This window comes from Podarcis raffonei, chromosome 9 (assembly GCF_027172205.1).
Source record: "Podarcis raffonei isolate rPodRaf1 chromosome 9, rPodRaf1.pri, whole genome shotgun sequence".
Taxonomy (NCBI): Eukaryota; Metazoa; Chordata; class Lepidosauria; order Squamata; family Lacertidae; genus Podarcis; species Podarcis raffonei.
The window spans coordinates 6,303,327-6,309,326 of NC_070610.1; positions in this window are offsets into that span (position 1 = coordinate 6,303,327).

Consider the following 6,000-nt stretch of genomic DNA (forward strand, 5'->3'; position numbering starts at 1 on the left):
TATTTGTGGGGCATCGGAATTTGTTCATTTCCCCCCCAAAAAAGGTCCGCCCCCCCATAAGGTCTGAGGGACAGTTGACCGGCCCCCTGCTGAAAAGGTTTGCTGACCCCTGGGTAGACTATCTCTGGTCTTTGAGTTTTGACTTGTTTGCGGGAAGGTCATACGACAAGGGGTGCTCATTCGGCACGCACCCCGATTTCCCTTTTTATATTCATCCATCCCAGGTTTCAATTTATTTCCCTGTCACTTTCCAAACTGCAAAAAGAAAAGCCAGCTTCTTTTTAAAAGTGGATTTACTGCACAATTGCTGTAGTTTTAGTTGTTGTTAATTCATTGTAAGGTCCCAGGGCAGGATACAACATTAAGACACAGTATTAAATTAATTGTGGGGGTTAAATGAGGAGGCAGAGAATTATATACAGTGGTAACTCCGGTTGCGGACGGGATCCGTTCTGGAGCTCCAGTCGGATCCCAAGGTTTCCGCAACTGGAGGTGCCTGTTCTGTGCATACATGCAGCGCAATAGAGCGCTACTGCGCATGCATGCGCGGTGAACCCTGAAAATATACTTCGGGGTTTGCCACGTGCGTATCCCGAAGGATGCATAACAAGAGGGGCACATAAGTAGAGGTACCACTATACTTGAGCTCCTTGGAGGAAACAAAGGTGGGTTAGAAATGCAACCAATCAATTCATAGAATCATAGAATTGGGACCCCGCGGGTCATCTAGTCCAACCCCCTGCAATGCAGGAATCTTAGCTAAAGTGTCCATGATAGATGGCCATCCAACCTCTGCTTAAAAACCTCCAAGGAAGACAGTCTTCACTGGTCACCACCTTTATTGATTCAAGCCACCTTGATTAATTCAATCAGTCAAGGGAAGAAACATGGGTGCAAAAAGGAGCAACACTCCTAGCAGGAGTTCCTTCAAGTTCCTCGCCAGTACTGCCATCTAGTGATAAGCGTAGAGAACTGCAAGCCAAGAGGGCTTCTAACATGCTCTGAAATTGATCAGGGAAGAAGGCCTGCAAAGTAGGTCAGGCCCAAAGAGCTGGTCACTGGTTCGAGGTCACTCATCGAGAGCTGTGCAGCCATTTGGGGTTTCTGAACCAAGCCTTCCACATCCTCCTACAAGCCTCTTAACCACAGCACCGCAGGGACTCAGATCTGTGTTTCCTTATTGACACTTTCTTTTTGGCAATAAAGCCTAAGGCATGGGTAGGCAGGCAAACTAAGGCCCGGGGCTTTTACTGGGTTTTTTTATTTACTGACTTTAAAGTTGTCAGCTCATAAGATGTATTTATAGGTCAACAATTTTTGATAGAGATAGCTCTCTGCTTAGTCTATCTCATAGTTTTGGTGTGAAGATAAAATGGACGGGAAGTGGGAACCCTGGGCACCACCGAAATTTCCCAAGCGCAGGGCTAGGAAGCATGTGTCCGTCCAGACCATGGGCAGGCAAACTAAGGCCCAGGGGCCGGATCCAGCCCAATCGCCTTCTCAATCTGACCCGCAGACACTCCAGGAATCAGCGTGTTTTTACATGAGTAGAATGTGTCCTTTTATTTAAAATGCATCTCTGGGTTATTTGTGGGGCATAGGAATTCGTTCATCCCCCCCCCCAAAAAAAATAGTCCGGCCCCCCACAAGGTCTGAGGGACAGTGGACCGGCCCCCTGCTGAAAAAGTTTGCTGACCCCTGGTCCAGACGATGCTCGGCTCCAACTCGCACCCTCACTGGCCACTGGCTATGTTGGCTGGGGTCCAACAACATGTGAAAGTCCCCCCACTCTCTTAAGAGCGCAGAATGCAAATGCAATAGAGAGCAAATCAAGAGGTGGCAGCTCTGGCCATTGCTCCCTGGATGGGAGACCCCTTTGGGCCTCTATGGCACCTTGAGCTTCACGAAGAAGAAAGCAGGATGTTCTGCGCCTGGGAGCAGAGAAGAGGAAAGACTCATCTCTGTCCAAGACCCAGCTGTCAAAGCAAGCCAGGGACAGGGAACCTGTGGACTTTCCAGATGTTGCCACAATCCCGACCATCAGCCATGCAGAGAACGCCAATCCTGGCCCGACTACACTGGCTGCCAGTTAGCTTCCGGGCCCAATTCAAAGTGCTGCTTTTGACCTATAAAGCCTTAAACAGCTCAGGACCACAATACCTCAAGGACCACCTCTCTCCATATGAACCTACCCAAGATAAGCCTCTGAGGCCCTCCTTTGTGTGCCTACTCGTCTGGAAGATGGCAACATGAGAACGGGCCTTTTCTGTGGTGGCTCCCTAGCACCTCCATTACATATCTTTAGGTGCCAGGCAAAAGCTTTCCTCTTCAGGCAGGCCTTGGGCTAATAAAACAATTTATGGCCTTTTAAACTGTGTGTATGGGTGTGTTTTGTTTTGTTTGATATTATGTTATGTATTTTAGGTTCTGTGTTGTAAACTGCCCCGTGGTCTCCTGATGAAGGGCAGTACATAAATTTAAATAACAACAAGAACAATGTCCGCTTCCTGGAAGGGCTTTTAAATCCTTTCCCACAACAGGATTCTGCCAAAGTGTTGGAATGGAAGAGCTGCTGTTTGGCTTTTCCAGGGAATTACAAAAGGGGAAGCAGCAGTGGGGGGGAAACAAACAAAAAACGGCACAAAGAGGAAGCAGTGCATAGCCGTTGTATGAAGAGGTAGAAGTTTATTGGAATATAAACATTCAGATAACATGTAAGATAGAAAATAAAAACCCACCAACAACATATACAGACACTTGCTGGAAGGAAACATCTGAGGTATTTATTTATTCACCATCTAGGCTATCACATTTTATTTCTTCCTTTAAATAGTTAAGAGAGAGAGAGAGAGAGAGAAAACACCCCTAGCTGTGCAGCTGCTGCAAAAGTGGTGGCAGATTTCAGAACCACCTGCCTCCTTCCCTCCTTTGGATCCGCCTGGAAGAGGCAGCCGCTAAGAAAGGGCTCTGTGTGACAGCAAACCCGCTTCCACCTCCACGGCTGAAGGGACCTTGTCCTGGAGTCTTCTGGTGCCACCTGAAAAGCACTGGGCCCTCTTTCCCAGGGCAACAGAAAGGAGGGGTGTTTGTTTTTTAAAAGACTTGGTGAGAGAGGGGCTGTAGTTCAGTGGCAGAGCACAGGCTGTGTGTGTGCAGAAAGTCCCAGGTCTGCAACCCTTTGCACAATCCAGAGCTAAGCCAAGGGGGCCCTGGAAGATCCTTTCTTGTGGGGACACACCTCACCCACAAGACCAGCATCTCTGCTGTGGGATTTCGTGCTTGAGCTGGGGGTGGAAAGGAAACTGCCTCTGCAAATGAAACTAAGACCAGGGTGGAGGAGCAGCAGCCCTTTCTGTCATATCAAAAGCCCTGAGCGTCATACAATCTTTCAATATTCAGAATTGGGTACGGTGGAGTAAATGCCCCTCCTGCACCTCACCGAGCCAAAAATCTGCTGCTGGTTTCTCCACCGACCTGGCAAAGCACAGCACAAACAGCGATACAACCCAGCCCATCAAAAAGAGGGGAGGGAAGGAGAGGGGGTGGATTTCTACAACCTGGAATGGCTGACCCAGAAAACAGCCAAGGGCCTGAAGTTTGATGCTGTAGCTTATTTTAATGAGGTATATACTTACGTATGTCGTTACAAATCCCAAAATCTACCCTTTTCCCTGAACTGGATTCTGAACGACCCTTTAGCTCCCTGCCTGCTTTCAGTTTAGCTGAGTGAGGAAACTGATGGGCCTGGAGGGCAGAGGCCGCCCCAGCGCTCCAAGCACCTTCCTGTGCAAGAAATGCAAATGGTATTGAGTGCAATGGGACCAAACTGGACAGAGCAGTGAGAGACCCGTTGGCGGAAATTCAGCTCTGCCTGAAACTCCAGGTAATGCAGATGACTGGGAGGAGTGGGCTCCTTTTTAAATCAATTGGGGCACATGGGTTTGGAGGTTGCCCCACAGTTTATCCTTCTTCCAAGCCAGTTCCTATCACCCTGCAGCTGTTCCCCGTGCCCAGAGCCAAACTCTGACACCCAGGAGAGTGTGGTTGAGAGGAAAGTGCTGGAGGGTGAAGGTTCATCTCCCAGTAACTGTATGAACTTTTATGCTTTCAGTGATTTATTATTAAATCAGGCCCCTTACCCTCCCAAGCCTGCTTCACACATAAATCAGAACAGACCCAAGTTCTCTCTGCCACTTCTGTGTCTAGCTTGGTACACGTTAAAGCAAGGAATCTCAGAATCCACTGCTAACAGAGCTTGGGGGGGTGTTTAGGAAAAGCCTCTCCCTGCCTTCATCCCCCCTTCCCAACTTAGAACTCTGCACTAGGGTAAAAAAGAAAAGAAAAGCTGAAGCCACAAGTTCTGAAACCAGGAAACCGAGTTATGCAGATCAAGCAACTCTGCACAATATTCACATGTTTATATGGTTACAGGATTTTGTTCTGTGTGTTCCACTTGGTCAGGGATTGGGAGAGGAAGTGTCAGAGTCACGTGACTATTGGGGAAATTGGTGCAGGAAAGGTTAGAGCCGTATTAAATGCAGAAACCATACTGGACACCTTCAAGTGCTCATCCACCACCCCCACCCCCCAAAACTGAGGCCTGGAAACCTACGCTTACAAGACAAAAGCAGTCTTATCAGGATTCCTTAGAATTACTCAGCGGATCTCAACTTCCTAACGGAAGGGGAACAGCTCAGTGCTGCAGCACCTGTTTTGCTTGAGGCCTGCCTGAAACCCTGGAGAGCTGCTTCCAGTTGGTGCAGAGGATGCTGAGCTCAATGGACCCACGGCCTGGCTTTGCATGAAGCAGCCTTGTAGGACCCTAAGCTAGAAAACAACCACCACTGCAAATAGGACAATCTTCCATTGCTGGGAGTGGTGGTGGTGGGGGAAACACACACACACAATAAAGAAAGAAAAAGAATTAGCCAGCAAAACGCCCGAGAAGATTCACACCCAACCCTGGTTGTGGTGTAGGCTCTGCTTAAAAGCGAAGGAGGCCTGAGGCAATGAGCCAAGAGGCCCACGGGGAAAAATCTCATGCCAAGTTTGGCAACCTTCCTGCCTGCTAGAATAAAGTCAGCCAGCTGCCTTTACAACCAGACCATCTCTGCCAAAGGAAAGCAGGTGGACTACAGGTTTTACTGCTAACAAATACTTTACCCAGGAGGGCAAAATGTTTTTGGCTGGGGGCTTCCAATGCAAATGGGAGCAACAAGCAATATGCCGTTGTGGAAAGTTGAAGGCAGCCTTTGGATTTTCGACATCCCAGCCTCCAGCTGCCACTTCTACCTTCTCTGTTTCAAGAGGAGCAACAGCCATACTCTTGACAGTAAAGGAGCCAAGTAGAATCGCAAGGGGCCCTGAGAACTGGCCACAGATAAGGCCTCAACCTTATCAAGTCAGCTGGGGGTGGGGTGGGGGTCACTGCTGCTGCAGGGGACAGAGATGGATTTTGCTGCACAATCTGCAACACACCTTAACGTAGTCAAGTCTGGGATATTATTTGCAAAGCCCCAAACACAAAAAGAATGCTATTCTGCGGAATCCCCATCACTGAGTATGCGGGGAGAATTCCAGCCACATGTTTCATTCAAATCTAGCAAGGTTGTGGCAAGGGAGAAAGAAAAAAAATGTTTGCAGACTATTCGGTCCACAGCTGGCCAGATCTGACCCAGGCTTCTGTGTTCCCTAGAGCAGCGGCCCAGGGGCCAGAGGTGTGTTTTGACACACTATCTGCCCCGAATCATCCAGGACAAATGAGTGTCACAGTTTGGGAGCTATGCAGTCACTTGGGATAAGGCAATTGGTTGGGGGAGGGGGGCAGAATTGCTTCGCAAAGATCTGCAGAAGAGGTAGCCTGGGTGTGGAGCTTTGTTTTTCCCAGAATCTGCATGAGACAGCAATACAATGAAACGGGTAGGGAATCTCCTACAGTAACAGCAGTGTAAAACCTTTATCGGGTCAACCAAAACACCCCAAGTATGAGCAAGCTTTCAG